Source organism: Tenrec ecaudatus, chromosome 17 (genome assembly GCF_050624435.1).
Source record: "Tenrec ecaudatus isolate mTenEca1 chromosome 17, mTenEca1.hap1, whole genome shotgun sequence".
Classification (NCBI taxonomy): Eukaryota; Metazoa; Chordata; class Mammalia; order Afrosoricida; family Tenrecidae; genus Tenrec; species Tenrec ecaudatus.
Genome location: NC_134546.1, coordinates 50,144,580 through 50,161,049, shown reverse-complemented (window position 1 = coordinate 50,161,049; position 16,470 = coordinate 50,144,580). Strand labels below are relative to the sequence as shown.

The following is a 16,470-nucleotide window of genomic DNA, read 5'->3' as shown; positions in this document are numbered from 1 at the left end:
AATTTAAATGCATCAATTATTCTTCAGTGTGCCTTTTTCTCTGTCCAGCTTTTGCATGAATATGAAAAAAATTAAAATACCGTGACTTGGCTTAGGTATATCTTAGTCAAACGTCAAGTGACATATTTGCTTTTAAACATTTTTGAAAGATCCTTGGCTGCATATTTGCCCAATGCCATAATAGATCATTTAAATTCTTGGCTTCTTCCACCATGGACATGAATGGTGGCACCAAGTAAATGGAAATCATGGACAACTTTAATTTTTTTCCTGGTGTAGCCCCTATGTCAACAAGTTCATCTATATAAATAACAGTTGTTTTACAGTGATTTATATTTATGTCTCTTTTTATAATTTATGCTGCTGCCCTTCTCTTCAAGATGATACATTTCCACTAAAATAGAAAAAAATATTACCTGGAATGCCCTGCATTCATTTTTCTGTCCCCCTTATGAAGTGATAAATTCTAGAACTTTTGCATTTTTAGTGTGAAAGGAATTAATTGTAATTAACACATAATTTGTAATGTCTTAGCAAATACATGAAACTCAGACATTAATATTCCTATCCTATGCCTGTGTTGATTTTTTGAGATAGAACTGTGTATAATAAGCTATCTTTCATAGGACCAGCAGAATGAAAGGCACCACAATCAGATAGCTGGTAAATAGTGCTATTACAGCATCTGTGAACAAAAAGAATTATGACAACAACAAAAATGTAAAACTGACTTGCCATCACAGAATTTGGCTGTGTTTTTCCTGATAATCTAGCTAAAATGTTTTGAAATTATTTCTTTTTCCAACGTATATTTCAATACTTACTTCCTTCGTGTCTGTCATTGATCTGGACCCAGAGGTTGGCAAACATGGCCTACTGGCCAGATCTGCCTGTCGCCCTTATTTTCCCCCTCCAAATAAAGTTTATTGGGACACAAGCTTGTTTATATATTTACATATTGCCTGCATCTGATTTCACAAGACCAAGGCAAAATTGAGTTATTGTGGCAGAGACCATATACCTTTCCATCTGAAGTTGGTCAACGACAATCTGTGTTAGAATAAGCCAAAACCAGCCCACTGCTGTTGAGTTGATTTGGCCTCATAGGTTTTCTGAGCCTGTAAATCTTTATAGGAGCACATAGCCTCAGTATTCTCCCGTGGAGCAGCTGGTGATGTTGTATCACCAAACTTGTGGTTAGCAATGCAACCTGTTTTTCTTCTTTTATGTTACAGGGTTTCTATCATTTTAGACGATGTTATCTGTTTATTGTTCATATTTCAATTCAGATTTTGAAGGACAATATTGATTATGGTAAATAACTGGCAGTTGTTCTCCTCTGAATATGTGTAGGTCTCTTTCCACAGTGGACCTTTCCCCTGAAAAAAGTGAGACAGATTAGGAGCTCTGTCCCCAGGTTCTGTCCAAGGCAGAGTGTAATCTAGCATAAATAGATAGGAAGCTAGAATGAGAAAGGCCTTATTCTGTGGTACCAACACCCCGAAGGAGGTCACAGTAAGACAGTGAAGTGGATTCAAGGTCAATATTAAAGTAATTAATAATACTGTTTCATTAATAATTGTCTGAAATGAAACTTTATTTGGGTAACTGAGACCCTGGCAATGAGGAATATAGTGATTATTAGTACAATTGATACTATCCTGACAAGTGTGCGAAGACTCCCACTATTTTTATCCTTAGTTGCTTTTATATTGACTGCAAACAACAATACAATGAAAAGGGAAAATAACACATTCTTATTAATATGAAAATAACTTTTAGCTCTTAGACCTCCTTAAAGAATTTGTGAGCCTTAGAGCCCACTGAGAGTGCTTTGGGAACTGCTGGCTTAATAGCATGAACTACAGCGTCAGAAAGCCTGGGTCAAACCCTAGCTCTGTCAATTACTGGCTGTGTGACTTGCACGATGTACTTATCTTCTCCATGCCTCATTTTCCTTATCTGTAAAATGAGGATGGGGATATTACCTCCTTTAGTATGAGGATTAAAAGTGTTGACATTTGACAATGCTTGGGACATATAGCACTTAATATATATAAATATTGTTAAGTAAAATTAATTAGAAAAGTCAGCTACTTAATACAAAATATGTACTGAGCCTCAAGACAATGGAGGTTTAAATTTAGAAAGTAATCACATTAAACTGAAGCAATTAGGGAAAAACATTCAAAATATTAAAAACTAAAGTTGGAAATTTGTTTTATGGGAGAAAAAATCTAATGGGCGGAGGTGAAATATAGTCTGTGATTAAAGTATATGTATATAAGCTTTAAGGTCAAAGAGGAGGGAATAAAAAGAAGGTATATGGATATTACATATACAACTCTTGTTTTAAATGTTAGTCTCTTTGGCAAGTGGACAAATCTCTATAAATGTGAAAGCTGATGGCAATGTTCAGTGTATCCCCTCACATTTCCTTCTCAAAAAGAACATATAGTAGCTTGTGTAGAGAAATCAATATGTGCACTATTCTAATTTTTTAAGGTATTCTACTTGGAACCTAGGTCAGTTTGAGAACATGAAACTAACTGCAACTTCATTTACTCATACAAATAAATATTTGGTATGCTGAATTAGGCAAGCTGCTAAATGAGTGATTGAGTAAACTGAATTGGGAAAAGATGCTTCAAAGTCTAGGCATGAGGGCTAGGCATTATTGTGGAGTTCGCAAAGCTGCCTAACTGTAGACAGCAGACCTTGTTGACAGACCTAAGTCTTTCTTCAAACACCAATTTTTTTTTTGAAATGTCTTTTAAAAGAAACCTGTTAAGTTTCTTGTCTTGGTGGTATGCAATTGGTTGAATTGGCAAGGTTTAATGGCGATTTACTGCCAGCATTTATTTAATAAATGCTGAATGTCAACAGTGTGCCAAGCATTATTTTAAGCATCATTGACAAAGTGGATGCAATCCTAACCCTTAAGAAAGAAACATTTTAGTAGTAGAAAGGCAGCAGAATGAATTAGTAATAAATTGAGATTGAAATAAGGACATTAGAGGAAGGAAGAAAAATAAGGGAAGCTGGGGCAATTTCAAGTAGGCCATAAGGAAGGCATCTTTGAGAAGGTAATATCGAACAAAGATCTGAAGTAGATGTGAGAGCTTAGCCAGAAAGGCCTCTGGAGGACAGAAGGCATAACGAGCACAAGGTCTCGAGAAAGGAAGTGGCCCCTTCCTGGAATTGGAATTGTATGTGATGAGGATGAAGAGTAGACTCAAAGTCAAAGTGATGAAAAGGGACAGACTCTGAAGAGCCTTGATGTCATGGTAAGGCTTTGTGGTGGGAGAGAAGCCATTGCAGGATTTTAAGTAATTAAGCAGTGATTTGACTTTTATTTTAACAGTCATTGGATGCTATGTTGAGAATAGACTAGAAATGGGACAAGTTCTTGGGACCAAGATGTAACAATAGGGTAATGAATAGTAATGGGGTACTCATAAAGTATAGAATTGACAGAAATAGTTGAGTGGAAAGGAGTTCTATTGAGGATGGAGTTGTTATTAGGTAATAAGGGATAGACTATTATTGATGGAGCAGACTTTGGTAGGATTTTAGACAAGTTTGAAATGTTTGATACCTTTAACTGTACATTTTGAGCAATAGATTATATACCAATCTGGAGTTAATGGGGAAAGCCCACAAGGAAATAAGATTTTTAAGAGACTGGATAAAGTAATCTACATTAGTAAGTCTAGACAAACTATACACCTGAGAATAGGAAAGGTTCTTGGACTGAGCCCATGAACACCACAGAACTTAAGTATGGAAATGAGAAAGCCAGGTAAAGGCAATATCCAGAAAGATGTAAAGAAAGTCAGGAAAAAGTAGTTTTTGGAAGCAAGTGATCACTTTTTTGAAGAGACTGTGGAGGTTAAATTAAATGGGGACCAAGAAAAATGACCTTGTACTGTGTTTAATAACCTTGAGGTCATTCATGTTTTTGAGGAAAGGTTTCTTGGAGTGGTACGAGTAAAAGCCTGGGTGGAATAGGTGCAGTAGAGAGTGATAGTAAAATCCAATGATAATTCATTTTGACCAAGTTTGGGTTTATTGCAGGCTTAGAAGAATGGCTTAACATTCACTAAAAGTTACCATATTAATGATCATCTTAATATATTCAGAAAAAACAAAACAAAATTCCGTTTCCATTTATAACTTAAAACCTAGGAAACTAGCAGAAATTAATTTCTTTAAAAATGTATTGACATGAGAAAATTGTAGTCAGCATAATACTTAATGGTGAAACATGGAGTATTTTACCTCAGACCAAGAGTAAGAAAGGGATGCCTGCTATCACTACTTCTGTTCATCATTGTTTTAGAAATTGTCCAAAACAATGCAGTAAGGCAGAAAAAACACAAAGTTTTTAAAAACATAATTTGCAATCATAATTGTATCCTAAGAAAATCCAACTTTGTAGTTAAACAATTATTAGACATATTTACCAGGGGTTTTAGATACAAGGTCAATAAAAATTATTTTCTGCATATCAGCAACTGTATCATTAATTGCTATATAACAAATTACCCCAAAATCTGATGGCTTACAACAGAAAACAGGTCAGCATTGAAAGAATGTAGGGGAAGTTATTAACAAGGACCTAATATAAGAGATGGGGCCATCTTGGAGACTGGCTCTCACACAACAAATAGAGAATGAGAGGTTTTAATAGCACTTATAATTGATTATAAACAAATTCAGATAGCTAGGAATAAGTGTCTTTCAAAAGATAGACTTTTCTACTTGAACAGTATAAAAAATAAGGTGAAGATATGCTGTATTAAAAGTCCTAACATTTTGTTTTGCTTGTTTTTTAACAGAAATTGCAATACTGAAACTAAATTTTGTAAGAAAATAAAGCTGATACCAAATAACCAAGTCTGTTAGCAAACGATAGTAACTTTAAACTTGATAGACATGTAGGGCAGTGAAAGAAACTGAGTTGAGAAAAAAATCTACATCTACGGCTACCTGATTTATGAATAAAGGTTAGACTTCAGTGCATTGGGGAAAAGGTAGTGTTTTTTCCCCAATAGTTTTATTGGCACATAATTAACATATCTTAACAATTGAACAGTCACATCAAGGGGAGTTGTACAATCACCACCACATCTATCTTTGAACCTCATCCCACACACATACATCACCTTCAAACTGAGCTGTGCAATCTCTCAGTTCTAGTGTTAGGTCCCCCTGAGAGGGTTCTTGTGAGTAAACGGTTAAGAAACAATCGGATACTCAAATGGAAAGAATAATAATGATGGCTACTTGCAGCTCATGCTCTCTATAAAAAAATTCCAGATGGATTACAGATCTAAATGTGAAAGGTAAAATAAAACTTAACAGGAAAACATAGGAGGATTCATGATCTTGGAGTAGACAACAATTTATTAAATATCATAAAGAACACTAATTGTAAGGAGAAATTGGACAAAATCCATATTAAGATTTTTAAAAAGAAAAACCATAGATTGGGAGACATACTAAGCATATGGCAAGAAATTCAGCAGGAAAAAAATGTACAAAGGATATAAAGATGACTTGTCAACATAGACTGTGCAAATTTCATTTGCGTGGAAAAGAAAATGAAAAGAAATCATGCACACACACGCACACACAAGAATAGTTCAAATAGAAAGGCAGCTGTATTTGTTTTGTAGAGCTGCTATAACAAATTGCCCCAAACCGAGTGCCTTAAAACTACAGATTTATTCTTTCTCAATTCTGGCGCCAGAAGCCCAAAGTCAAGGTGTTATTAGCAGGACTGCTCTCCTTCCTGAATATCTAGGGGAAGAATTCATTCTTTGCGTTTGCAGCTTTTGGTCACTGCAGGCCTTTGTTGCTTGTGGTTGCATTACTCTAATCTTTGCTTGCAGTATGCCTTCCCTAGTGTTGACTCTGTATGTTGTGTGTCTCAAAGCTACCTCTGCTTCTTAAAAGGATTCATCCTTTGCGTTTAGTGTCTAACTTGGCATGATCCAAGGATAAGCTCTTCCTCCCAGTCTTTGACCACTCCTTTTGCCATATAAGATAATACAGATTGCAGGAATTCAGACATGTACGTGCTTTGAGGGCTACCCTTCAGCCCACTATAGCAGACAATACTAAGTGCTGGTAAGATGTGAAATAACTGCAGCACTCTTGTATCAGAATGGATGTATAAATTTACATAACCACTGTGGGGGAACTATTTGGCCATCCATGCTAAAATAGAACATGTATATACCCTATCACCTGACAATTTTACTCCTAGATGAATGGGAGGCAGGGCCTCAAATAGTTTGTCGAAAAATTCCATTATCTTTTCCATTTTCTCACAAACTTGCAAAGAAAACCTTAGTATATCCAACACCCAACAGAAATACATATGTGTACAATCAAAATACACAGCAGTGTTTTTAGCAGTTTTCTTTATAATAGTCCAAAATTGATAAATTCCAAATCCCTATCCACTCTAGAATGGTTAAATTCATAAAATGCAGTGAGAATGAATGAACCATATAGAGCTAAAGCAGCATAAATGAGTTTCACTAACATTGAGAGAAACCCAGCATGAAATATGTTTACACTGTACAATTCTATTTTTAAAACTTCAAGAGTAGACAAAACTCATTTCTGATAGAAGCCAACACAGTGAGGAAGGAAATACTACCTACAAATAGACATGAGAGAGCTTTGGGACGCTGTCCTTAATTAACGGTGATGTTTCTTTTCATCTGGGTAGATTTGGGACTTAGGTGCTTTTTTATCTCCTGAAAGAAAAATGAGTAGGAGTTACTGATTTCTTTTGGTTTTTTGTGTGTTTGTTTTTTTATTTCTCTGGTATTTTTTTATTCCTTTTTTTTAACAATTTATTGGGGCTCATACAATTCTTATCACAGTTCATACATATACATACATCAATTGTATAAAGCACATCCATACATTCCCTGCCCCAATCATTCTCAAGGCATTTGCTCTCCACTTAAGCCCCTTGCATCAGGTCCTCTTTTTTTTTTCCCCCGCTCCCTCCCCATTCCCCCCTCCCTCATATGCCCTTGGTAATTTATACATCGTTGTTTTGTCATATCTTGCCCTATCCGGAGTCTCCCTTCCCCCCTTCTCTGCTGTCCCTCTCCCAGGGAAGAGGTCACATGTGGATCCTTGTAATCAGTTCCCCCTTTCCAACCCACTCACCCTCCACTCTCCTAGCATCGCCCCTCACACCCTTGGTCCTGAAGGTATCATCCACCCTGGATTCCCTGTGTCTCCAGCCCTCATATGTACCAGTGTACAGACTCTGTCCTATCCAGCCCTGCAAGGTAGAATTCGGATCATGGTAGTTGGAGGGGAGGAAGCATCCAGGATCTGGGGGAAAGCTGTGTTCTTCATCGGTACTACCTCGTACCCTAATTAACCCATCTCCTCTCCTAAACCCCTCTATGAGGGGATCTCTATTGGCCGACACTTGGGCCTTGGGTCTCCACTCTGCACTTCCCCCTTCATTTAATATGGTATATATACATATACACACATATATATACATACACACATTTTTTTTGCATGATGCTTTTTACCTGGTCCCTTGGCACCTCGTGATCGCACTGGCCGGTGTGCTTCCCATGTGGGCTTTTTTGCTTCTGAGCTAGATGGCTGCTTGTTCACCTTCAAGCCTTTAAGACCCCAGACACTATCTCTTTTGATAGCCAGGCACCATCAGCTTTCTTCACCACATTTGCTTATGCACCCATTTGTCTTCAGTGATCCTATCATGGAGGTGTGCAGTCAATGATATGATTTTTTGTTCTTTGATGCCTGGTAACTGATCCCTTTGGGACCACTCGATCACACAGGCTGGTGTGTTCTTCCATGTGGACTTTGTTGCTTCTGAGCTAGATGGCTGCTTGTTTATCTTCAAGCCTTTAAGACCCCAGTCACTATCTCTTTTGATAGCCGGGCACCATCAGCTTTCTTCACCACATTTACTTGTTCACCCACTTTGGCTCCAGCAGTTGTGTCGGGAGAGTGAGCATCATAGAGTTCGAATTTAATAAAAGAAGGTATTCATGCATTGAGGGAGTGTTTGAGTAGAGGCCCAAGGTCCTTCCGCCACCTTAATACTTGACCTATAAATATAGACACATAGATCTATTTCCCCATCCTCCTATATATATTTGCATGTACATGTCTTTGTCTAGACCTCCATAAATGCCCTTTGACTCCTAGCTCTTTCCTCCATCTCCCTTGACTTTCCTCCTGCCCTACTACCATGCTTCGTGGCCACCTGGGCTAGAGTATACCTCTTCTCTAAGCAACCTTACCCTTGATCATTTCCCACCAGGCCTGCCACTCCCCCCTCTCTACCATTTGGGGTCCCATGTTTTTCCCTTGTCCCTGTGTTTGTTAACACCACTTCCTTATCCCCCCTACCCCCCCACCCCAAGTCCCCCCGGAACTGTCGGTCCCGTTGTTTTTCCTCCAGATAGTTCATCCAGCCTGTCCTATTCAGACAGACCTGTGGAGACACTAACATGCACAAAAACAAGACAGAGGAAAACAAAGCAACAGTATACAACCAGACAACAAAAACAAACCACTGACACAGAACAAAACAGTTCACAAGAGAAAAGCTTGTAGTTAGTTCAGGGATCGTTTGCTGGCCCTTAGGAGCGTTTTCCAGTCCAGTCTGTTGGGGCACCACGCCCTGGCCCCAAAGTCCACTTTCAGCATTCCCTGGGGACCTTGCCACTCCATTCCCTTGCTGTTCCACTACACTCCCCCAGTGATTTGCCTCGGTGTGGTGGGATCAGGTCAGGTGCAATTCCCACACTGTGTCTCCGGTGCAGTCCCCTGTATTGCCCTTAGTCACTGATTGGCATCATTTCTCATAGTGGGGCCAGCCATGTTGTTCTCTCTGTGGACTGGCTGCTCTACTCAGGAACATCATCATCACGGCCTGGTGGGCCAGGCTGTGCTCCACTCTCTCCTCCTGCCCCTTCATCTGCTCCCGTGTGCTCTGATCAGATATGTTCATCTCCCGGAGCTGCAGAGTCAATGTCGTCCTTTGGAACAAATTCTTTTCAGGGGAGGGACAGGAATCCACAATATAACTTGTTAACTTTATGACCAGACATCTCTTGTTTGAACTAGTACAATGTCTTCCATTTTGATAAATATTGATTGATTTCTGAGGGTCAAGACTTTAAATAGCATGGGTATTTGTTTCAGTCACCTTAAAGGACTTTATTAATTGCAAATGACAGAAAGCCAAATCAAACTAAGCTAGAAACAAGACATCTAATAGGTGGGGCTGACCTAAGCAATGCAGATGCAGGAGTCCAACCGCTCTCTTGGAGTTTTCTTTCCCTCCGCATTTCAGGGTGGAGACTTGCTTGCCGCTTTCCTTCTCTAGCAGCAGCTCTTGCTGCATTGTAACAAAACTGGTGATGGCCACCTCCAGCCCCACACAAGTGATAACCACAGAGAATAATGTGCATCTTCCCAACCGTGCCTCTGAAATCTAAGGCGGTCTGGTTGGCCTAGCTTAGTGTTATGCCGAGGCTTGGTTCATGTGTCCACCCCTAAAAAGCAGAGCTTGCTCTGGGGAGAAGAGTCTGTCTAACCAAATGGAAGAGTCTACCCACATGAAAGAGAGGGTTTGCCACCTAAGTAAGGAGAAAACATGATAGGCAAGCAAAAACAATTAGTTTTAGGAATACAGGTCATTCATTTTGTAATTGCTGAGAAGCTACAGGTTTATTTATACTTTGTAAGTAGAAAACAGGGTGCTAGGAGTAGGTTTACCTGAAAGACGGTACAGCCATTTATCATATCACAGCAACAACTCTATATAAACCCTCTCTGAGAACACAGATTTGAATAAGGCCTTTCCCCTTATTGAATGGTCCAAAACCAAACTTACTGGCATTCCAACTAATGCAGATGAAACTGAACAAGAATAAATAATAATTTTTACTTTCAACCTTGATGTAGAGAATACTAAAATTAACAATAGTACTTGAATTTAATTTCTGCCTAGCTCTTCACAACTTCTAAAGCCATTTGTTCCAAGGGTTGACACATTTTTGGTCCTTTCTACCTATTTCTGTTTAGCTTGTGAGCTAAGCATAATTTAAAATATATTTTTAAGTGACTAAAACAAAAACAGTTTGTGACATGAAACTGAGATTTTAGTGACCAGGCATCTATCCCAAAGTGTGCACAGTAGAATTGTCTCACAGAGTTTTCAAGATAGTGATATTTTGGAAGCAAATTGAGGGTCCTATTTTATTTCTATCTTATTTTAATAAGTCATTTTATTGGGGGCTCTTACAGCTCTTAAAACATTCCATACATTAATTGTATCAAGCACATTTTGTATAAATGTTGCCATTCTGATTTCCAGAACATTTTCTTTCCACTTGAGCCATTGGTCTGAATCCTATTTTCCAAGGTACCTCTAGGTGGGTTTGAACCACTAAGCTTTAGACTAAGTAGTTGAGCACTTCATTATATGTATCAACCAAACATTGACTACCTTCTCAATTTCAATGCCATTCCACCTCATAATGACACTGTAGAACAACAATAGAACTGCTCCTGTGGGTTTCCAAGACTGTAAATCCTGATTGGAGTTGAAAGCCTCATCTTTCTCCTGTGGAACATCTGGTGGTTTTAAACTGCTGACCTGCGTTTATCAACCCAACGTGTAACCTACGCCACCAGGGCAGCCATAAACTCAATTTTATTGTCACACAGCTTTGCTAATTTCTTTGCGTATTGTTTGTAGCTGCTTGTGTGCTGCAATGGTAGAGTCGAATTGTTGCCACAGACTATGATTCGTGAACCTTAAAATAATTACTGTCTGAGGTCTTATAGAAAAGTTTGCCAATCTGTTTTAAATATTGTTAGACAATGCAGTCCACAAGGTGACCCATCTAAGTGTTTCATCTGTTATACATACCAGCTGCTATGAGTGGACTCCTAGAGACGTGACAACAATTAAGAGTTTTTGTAACCTAGTTTGTGGGAAGGGATGAATGAATTATTGGCTGGGAAAGAATATGTGGTGTTCCACAAGTGGTAGTCTTTTGTTGGCCAGACTTGCACCTTTTTGTCTTTCAGCCCAAGGAACAGCAGGAAAGACAGCCTGACATAGGGAACTGGGGACTGCTATACAGAGAGAACTGCAAAGCATCCTCAGTACAGTAGGAACGTTAATCAACAGCCCCTCTATCAAAGTGAGTAGCATTCTTCCCACAGAATTTTTATTAAGTCAAATTTCTGATCTAATTGCTTTATTGATTTCCTGGACTTTTTATGATCTCTGCAAAGGTTGTTGCATTCCATCCACACACTCACTGCCATCAAGTCAAAGCTGATTCATAGCAACCACCTGTAGGTTTCAGAGACTGACTGACTAACTCATTAAGGGAGTAGAAAGCCCATCTTTCTCCCAAGGAGCTACTGGTGGTTTTGAACTGCCAACCATGCAGATCACAGCCCAACTTCGAACCACTGCACCCCCAGGGCTCCTAGATAAATAAGGGGGGATCCCCCAGTGCTGCCCCCCCCCAAAAAATAATTGTCCTGGGCAGAGTGGAGCTTTCTAGTACTACACAGTTTTCCCACTGGGCAAGCATGAGCAACATGGAGCAACTCACTCTGAGTTAATGCACCCAATGGCATCGCCTGGGAAGTTTGTGGTCACAGTGAATTTTTTGTAAAAGCAGTTTCTCCCAGAGTATTTTGTGATAGCCAATTTAAGAAAACCACACACAGCTGTGAAATTTTGTTTCCTGCTTGGGAAAAATGCTGCACAAACTGTTGTGATGTTGAACATAGCTTACAAGGACAGTGCTGTGGGAAAACTCAAGTGTAGGAGTGGTTTTCTCATTTCAGAATAGGTGAAATGTCAATTGATGACAAACCTTGTTCTGATGATCGACAAAAATGTTGACTCATAGTGCATTAGGAGTTTGTAGTGCGTTAGGAGTTAGTTCTGCCAGGTCAGGTTGTTAATCAGGCTTTCTGTTTAGAGCAGTGGTTCTCCACCTGTGAGTCAGGACCCCTTTTGGGGTCAAATGACCCTTTCACAGGGGTGGCCCAATTCATAACAGTAGCAAAATTACCGTTACAAAGTAGCAATGAAAATAATTTTATGGTTGGGGGGTCATCACAACATGAGGAACTGTATTAAAGGGTCACAGCATTAGGAAGGTTGATGACCATTGATTCAGAGGTTCTGAAAAGACTGCGTAACAGTGTATGACAAAAAAGGCCTGATTTATGGCAGACGAGGGACTGGTTTTGCCACCATGACAATGTACCTGTTCATGCACCCATCTCAGTATGCCAGTTTTGGGCCAAAAAAAATGCCTCTCTGGCCCCATGCATCTTACTCACCTGACCTTGCTCACTGCGACTTTTTTGTTTGCACCAATGAAGAGAGACATAAAAGAACAGCAATTTGATTATGTAGAAGAGATGGGGGAGGTGGGGCAGGAAATGAGAGCAGTTCTCATTCAAACAGATGGATTTGAAAAAAATGTTTCCAAGAATGAAATCACAGATTTGACAAATGTATTAAGTGTACTGGAGAGTACTTTGAAGATGATGAGGTTGTTTTGTTTAAAAAAAATGTAAATATATAACTTTGGGAGGGAGGGAATAACAGGGTTTGGTTTTTTTAGTATCCCCCTTGTTTATATATATTATCCATATGATACGTGGTAGGTCCCAATGTTCAGAACCTGCAGTCTTCTTTTGATCAATCAGTGGATTTCAGAATGATTACAATAGTATATACTTCTGTACTCCTTTACTCTCTGAGTATCTCCATTTGATAAAATTACAGAGAGGTCCTCTAATTAATTCTGAGTCATTAATTTTTCAGTGATTAAAAATAGATGAAATTGGATTAATCACTTTTTGCCTGCACTTTGAGATTTATTGTGCATTTTTAAATTAAACATAACATTTATTTTGATTATTTCTTCACCTAAAATTAATAGTAAAAATAAAAATTCAGGTGTTCATAAGAGCAGTTAGATAACTGAAAGTTAAAGATAACCGTGAATTGGAAAAATGCAAACTTTGTCCAGAAGGTAGCTGAAGATTGTAATTTTGGGAACATTGAGCCCATTGTTGCCACATCTTTCCATAAGAATTTGGGTTTTTATATGGTGTTCCTCAGTTTTCTCTTGCTAACAGCCAGCTTTTACAAACATTACTATTTGGTGCCCAAACAAGAAATGGCTCTGGGCTAGATTTAACTCAAACTTGTCAGTTTGCAACATATCTTGATTCAAAATCCCTATTTCAGGAAGAGAGAGAATAATAATACAATGGAAAAATACATATGTTCATTTTTAGGTGGGTTGTTAGTCTTGCAGATTGACTGTTTCTGTATGTAAGATCAATACTGAAGTATGAAATATTTTTCATCAGTCTGTTTTCTCTCCTTTCAACTGAAAATAACCATTTTTTAGTTGACATGAATACTTTTAACAAAAATGAAATGTGTTCAACAGAGTGTTTTGTGGAGCTTCATACTAGGTATAATAACAGTTTGAAGAAGGAACTTTAGAGTTTAGCCCAGCAAATGAATTACGGTATACACCCTGAAGTAGTTGATTAATTTTCCTCTAAAGCAGGGATGGGGTACTTTATTTTTTTATCAAGGGCCACTTGGACATTTATAACAATATCAAGACCATACTGGGCAAACATGTAATTAACTCACCCCCATGTGATGGTGGGAACAGCTTTCTCTCTTGGGGAGGCATGTGATGCTAGCTGCTATTAAGGATTTCATGGGCCAGGCGTTCCTCACCTTGCTCTGAAGGATTGTAGAGTCACCTTCCTTAGGAATATAGAACAGAGAGGAGTGTTGATGCAGGTGGAAATGTACTCAGAACAAATAGAACTTAAACTGATTCTTGACATAAGATTGTTGTAGGCAGAGTGCAAAAGTGGATATCATTTACTAAGAAAGGAACAGTTTCAACTAAAAGCTTGTTTCCCAACAGTATTGCAAATATGTGGACTTGAAAAAATTATACTTGTGGGGAAAACAGGTATTACATTTCTGCTATGTGCAAGGCAATATTTAGGTGCTCTCTCTCTGTATTATTTGATTGTGCTAGGTTATATAGCTAGTCACACTCCGATAGGAACTTGCACGTTAAAGAAGTTTAGTAACATGGTCAAGCTCCTACCTAGGAAGGTAGGTGTTGAGGTTAGTATTTATTTTCTGGTGGCACATAGTAACTTGCTATAGAATTCTGAAGATTGGAATTTATCGGATGCCTCATAGAAAGAATATGATCACAGTGGGGACCTTTACAGAGATCCCATCAGATCGGTTGTGGGATATGTAGAACATGAATGGTAGGTTAGGCACTTATCTCTGAGGCAGACAATCATTAAATAACAAAATATGATTAACTAGGTATATAAAGTTAATTTGGAGGAGAGTCCAGTAAAAAGAAAGTGTTACAGTAACACTGGTATAAAATAATGGCAACCTGGATTGGAATGGAAAAGAAAAGAGCGTAAGGCATTGCAAAATAAAACACTATAACTTGGTGACTTCACTCTAGGGTATTAAGCAGGGAGAAATAGGTTTAATTGGCATCTATTGTACTTACTGTAATGAACTCCATATTATAATTATTTATTGATTTTGTATGAATTTTCATAATTATACATTTCTTTGCTGTCTTAAAATTTTGTGCTTTAGGTGTTTTTAATGCTGATGAGGATATTTTTTAGGGTAGGATTTCTTCGGTAGTAAGGAAAAACAAATTTTTCTTGAGTTTAGCAAATTAAAACTGTATAATAATGTTGGATAAATGAAAAATATTTAAAATACCTTTAAAGGAAAATTAAAATTCAGAATGATTACAGAAGTGTAGGTTTGGAGGAATGGATAGACTTTGACCAGTCTAGTCTATCTTCATTCTTTCAGATAAAAATAGTGATGTAGCCACTTTCTAGGTATGTGACCTGGAACAAGTTACAAAGCCTTCCTCATTCATTTTAAAAACAGAGTTATTAGTACTACCACCATCGTAGGGTTCTTAAGAGAATGAAATTGAATGACATATATAAAACAGTTCCTGGCCCATAGAAAGCTTCAATAAATGTTAAGTGTTTTCTTAAGTTATTTGATGAGTACTTTTGATGAGTGCTTACCTAGTGTTCTTTATTTAGATTTCCACCTTGCTGTTTATACTGTAGTTGTTTTCCTTGAAATGATTTATTTTCAAAAAAATTTTTTCCATATACCCAAGTGTGAATAACCAGTTTTTTCTTAGGAAAAATGTATTCCTTGAAGAAAACAGCTAGTTTGGCTCTCAACTCAAAAGAGTTGCAAGATGCTTTTATATGTGCTTTCCAGTTTACTCTGAGAATATTAACAATATGTACTCAGGATGAAGAACTAATCAAATGAACAGTTTTTACTGCAAGGAAGAGATCATGAACAACAAGAACTAGTACTGTTTGGTCCTATCCTTGATTGGATACCTTGATAGGTACCAGTAGCTTTTACCCACCTTTGCTGTTATACTACCAGGTAAATGTCAACATGGTAAATAATTAGTGTTGTTATGAAAATAGCTTTGACTTTTCCCAGGAATCCTTGGAACACACTTCGGCAACCACTGATTTATAGTGTGGACTCTGGAGCAATAATACTGATAGCCAAAACCAGAAAAGAGACTTTAAAAGAGTACAAGAGACCTCAAAAAGTTCATGGGAAAAATCCATTATCTTTCTATTCCATTTTCCCATGAATCTTTTAATGCCACTCATCAAACTACAGACCAGTATTCCTTAGGAACATAGTTGGGAAAGCCTCTCAATAAAATATTTGATATTAGCTTTTCTATTCCATCATGACTGTTATTTTTTTAATTTAATAACATATTTATAGCCTTACAAGAGAGGGGGGGAGGAAGTACTATATAAAGTGGGGCAATAAAGTGTACATGCTGAAACATTTTGCCATGGTGGAATAAGAAAGAGCTATGTAAAATGCATACTTGTACTCCTAGGCTAAAGAAAATGCTTTTTAAAGGAAATTCTAAGCCTGGGCCTTTGTTTTGTAATGTAGTCAAGTGCATTATTACTCTGAAATTTGCATTAAAACCCCTAATCTGTCATTTCCAATAGTTGTGATGAGGTAAATTTTAGTAACAGAACAGTGAATGCTTTCCACTGGTGTCTATCAATTCAAGGAAATGTCAGTGGCAAACAGAATATTTTTCTCCTTTGGTCAGTCTCTTCATTTAGCATGAAAAACTTAGGGAATACCCCCAAAAATGAAACTCGCTGCCATCAAGTCAATATTCACTCATAATAACCCTAATGGATAGAGTAGAACTGCCCCCTGTACATTCAGACACCGTAATCCTTATGGAGTAGAAAAGCCTCATGGTTCTTCCACGGAGCTGCTGGTGATTT

The 16,470-nt window shown here is 38.0% G+C and overlaps 1 protein-coding gene across 8 annotated transcripts in view; it reads left to right on the top strand.

The window, feature by feature from the left end:
- ZFAND6 (zinc finger AN1-type containing 6) overlaps positions 1–16,470 on the top strand; it is an 88,615-nt gene that overhangs the window by 51,850 nt on the left and 20,295 nt on the right. For 7 of the 8 annotated variants that reach the window (XM_075535431.1, XM_075535436.1, XM_075535430.1 and 4 more), the window contains one exon: positions 11,125–11,240. The exons of the other annotated variant lie outside the window; for it this stretch is intronic. The gene's annotated coding sequence lies outside the window, so the exon portion shown is untranslated. The remainder of the gene's footprint in view (positions 1–11,124; positions 11,241–16,470) is intronic. 8 annotated transcript variants of the gene reach the window in all.